The sequence below is a fragment of the Narcine bancroftii genome, chromosome 1 (assembly GCF_036971445.1).
Source record: "Narcine bancroftii isolate sNarBan1 chromosome 1, sNarBan1.hap1, whole genome shotgun sequence".
NCBI lineage: Eukaryota > Metazoa > Chordata > Chondrichthyes > Torpediniformes > Narcinidae > Narcine > Narcine bancroftii.
The window spans coordinates 434118118-434121956 of record NC_091469.1 but is presented as its reverse complement, the minus strand read 5'-3'; the positions used below and the strand labels follow the sequence as shown (position 1 = coordinate 434121956).

General features: G+C 44.1%; 1 long non-coding RNA gene across 1 annotated transcript; it reads right to left on the bottom strand.

Annotated features, from left to right (window-relative positions):
* Nucleotides 1–2538: 2538 nt before the first annotated feature.
* On the bottom strand, nucleotides 2539–3067 carry LOC138753514 (uncharacterized). The gene is made up of 2 exons (XR_011351213.1): nucleotides 2930–3067; nucleotides 2539–2830 (listed from the first exon to the last, which is right to left on the bottom strand). It is a non-coding gene; the product is annotated as an uncharacterized lncRNA (long non-coding RNA).
* Between the last annotated feature and the right edge of the window lie 772 nt (nucleotides 3068–3839).

Below are 3839 nucleotides of genomic sequence, written 5' to 3'. Positions count from 1 at the left end.
GGTGGGTTAAACCAGGCCATGGTGATTTGAACAATAAATGATGGGGCTCAAGAGTATGTTATGGAACATAAATATGTAGGAGTAAATCAGATACTATTTATTGTCGTGTAATAAAACAGAAATGTAATATTTTCACAAATTTGCCTTCCGCCTGCCATAAGACACTATTAGCATTAGTATTGCCTGGCTCTCTTACACTCAGAGAAATAGAAGCAAAACAAGAGATCACCCAGAGTCACCAAGTGTCTGTATTTTGCCTCCAACACTCTCGCAGCCTCTGCACTCTCACAAGACTCCAATTTGTCAAACCATTGGCAACCGAATCCAGATCCAAACCTCCAACATGATGAAGGAACCTTATGCACCTCGGGACCTTCAAGAGTCCACCTCGCCCTCAACATCCTCTCGAATCCTGGCCCTGACACCTGGTTCCCATGAGCCAGCCTCCAGCAGCCTTCAGCCTGGCGTGAGCCTCTCGACCTCAAGTCGTCAGAAGTCCGCAACCTGTAAGGGTTCCTCACCTGTATGTTACTAACTGTTTGCTCTGTCATTCAACCGCAGAGCCTCTTGCTGGTCCCTCACCATGCCACTGTCCTTAAAGTCGTCTCCTCTGCTTCTCCTTCTCAATATTGGTGTTGGGGGGGTAATGTTCCCATTATTGGTGCCCTATACCAGACTACTCCTTCCTCCAAGTCTGGAGCCCCTTGAGGCCGCTCCTGAACAAAGGCATTGCCATCTTGGGCCCAGACCTTGTGGTCGCAGGATTTGAAATAAAACACCATAGCCTGCTTTAACAGGCTGTTTAAAGCCTGGACAGAGCAGTCAGCAGTAGGACTGGGAAGGAGGACTCTGGGTTCACACCAGTAGTGATGCTGATCTTTCAGCAGCTCCGGCTGCGTCAACATTTTTTTTTGAACAGGTACATTGTTCAATTCAAGTGACAGCACAGATGGATTAGGTGGTAAAGTCAGTGTAAAGCATGATTGCATTCATTAGTCAAGGCAAAGAGAACAGGAGGTACTGCTCTACAAAACATTGAGACCACATGGAGTATTGTTCAAAGTCATACAACTATAAGAGAGATATCATTGCTGTTGTGCAGAGAGACCTGGGAGTGCTAATGCAAGAATTGTAACAAAGTTAGTTTGCAGGTGCAGCAGGTAACCATGAAGGCAAATGAGTTGTTGGCTTTCATTGTTAGTGAGATTGAATTGAAAAGCAAGGAGACTGCTGCAAAGGTACTGGTAAGGTCACACCTGGAGTACTGTCTGCTGTCTGGTCTCCTTACTGGCTTTGGAGGCAGTGCAGAGGAGGGTCACCAGGGTGATTCCACACATGAAGAGTTTATCTTATGCAGAGAGATTGAGTGGCCTGGAACTATACTAATTGGCATTTAGATGGATCAGAGGGGATCTTATAGAAACATATAGAATTATGAAAGGAATAGAAATGACGGAAACAGGAAAGCTATTTCCACTGGGAGGAGAGATAAGAATGAGGTAACAATGTTTCTTCCACTTATATCCATAAATAAGGTTGTCTGCCAGAATTCCTATTCCAAAATGGAACAGAATAGTTCAGTTCTGGAAGTGTGATGAAGATATACTCATTTAATAGTTGTGACAGAATATATAGATATGTTTTGTGGAGATAAATTGGGAAAGATTTGTTAGAGTAGGTTACATACAAACACTTTAAAACAGATCTTATTTAAAATACTGGAGCTCTGCCCCAAGCTAGATATATTGGGGCCTCGGAGCCTTTGCAAGAGCTTTGAAGGGTTCTCAAGACTTCACTAATAGATTGTTGTTTACTAAAGGCATCAGATGAAAGATCTTGTTGGAGCCACAGATTGTCTGGAGAGAGAGAGAGAGAGAGAGAGAGAGAGAGAGAGAGAGAGAGAGAGAGAGAGAGTGTTAGAGCCAGCAGATGCAGATGGGACTAGAACAGGACAAGCTGGCAAGTTTGTGGACAGCCTTTTTGGAAGTCAGCCTGGTCAAAGCTCTTGTGGTTTATGCAAGAGGAGAGGACTGGCTGTCTAATGTTTCAGTTGAAATAGGGAAACAAAAAGGAACTCTGTGGTGACCTGAAAGAAAGAGGTTATCATCTGGAGAAAGTTTCATCAGATAATTACCATGGTCAAATGTAGCATCCATGTAAAAGTCGACCCCTCCCCCCAAGTTTGACCCCAAAACATGAGTAAATACAGTAATGATGTTTGGAATATATGTGAAAGAATGTCATTGACAGTGACAATAAGGGAACTGGTTTGAGATAATTGCAAAAGACCCTATAAGATTGTTTCCACTGGTAGGGGAGTAGATAAAAGGAATTGCTTCTCCCAGAGAGTAATTAATCTGTGAAATTCTCTGTGTAAAGAAGTGGGGACTAGGGCATCTGAGAGAAATGGAGTTGGTGCAGGACGTGCTGCATTTCAAACAGAGCATGCATCAGTAAAATTGAAGATGTGACTTCAGCTTGCCATTGTCCACTGTTTCTCCATGCTGATCATCAGAAAAAGATCACATTTAAAGACAGTTCCTTGGCTGTCTATCTGACATCGACATCTTTAATATATCTCTGAGAAGTGCCATGTTCCCAATGTGCTTCAAAGCCACCACCATTGTCCCCATGCTGAAGATGGGTCGTGCCTCAATGACTACTGCCTTGTCACACTCATATCCATCATCTTGAAGTGCTTTGAGAGGCTCGTTACAGGCACATCAAGCTCCTGCTGCTCCCGTTATTGGACCCTCTGCTGTTCGTATACAGATCTAACTGCTCTACAGACTATGCCATTGCCACCGGCCTCCACCTAGTCCTCACCCACCTGGAAAATAAGGAATCATATGTTCAAATGCTGTTTAATGATTTCATTTTGGCATTCAACACAATCATACCTCAGTACTTGATAGGGAAGTTGAGCCACCTGGGTATAAACACCACAGTCCGGATTGGAAACGACACTTCCAAAGCCATCACACTGAGCACGGGGGTCGCCCAAGGCTGCATGCTTAGACCACTGCTATTCACTCTGCTGACCCACAACTGTGCAGCTAAACACATCTTGAACCACATCATCAAGTTTGCTGATGACATAACAGTGGTGGGCCTTATCACTAATAATGATGAGTCAGCGATGAGGTGCAGTGGCTAACAGACTGGTGCAGAGCCAACAACCTGTATCTGAACATTAATAAAACAAAAGAGATGTTTGTCAACTTTAGAAGGGCTAGGGGACCATGATCCCCTGACCATTGATGGGTCGACCATTGAAGTCATCAAGAGTATCAAGTTCCTTGGAGTGCACTTGTCAGAGAATCTCATCTGGTCCCTTAACATCAGCTCCATAGCCAAGAAAGCCAAGCAGCTCCTCTACTTCCTGCGAAGGCTGAAGGAAGTTAATCTCCCACCCTCTATCCTGACTATATTCTACAGACGATGTATTGAGAGCATTCTGTGTAAACGCATCACCGTCTGGTTTGGAAGCTGTACCACTCGGTCCACAAGACCTTGCAGAGGATAGTGAAGTCAGCGGAAAGGATCACTGGGGGCTCTCTTCCTACCATAAAGGACATCTACAGCACTCAATGCAGGAAAAAGGCAATAAATATTGTGAAGGACTCCACACACCCTGCATGTAAACTGTTCTCCCTTCTTCTATCTGGTAGAGGTACCATAGCACTCAGGTCCTTGCGTTCAGATTGGGCAACAGTTTTTTACCCCCCCAAGCCATCAGGCTCCTGAATTCCCAGAACATACGTGGATAGTGTACTGTGGACTTTTACTGTATACGTCTTAATATTTTAAAATTTTCAATGTTTTTAACTTCTAACATA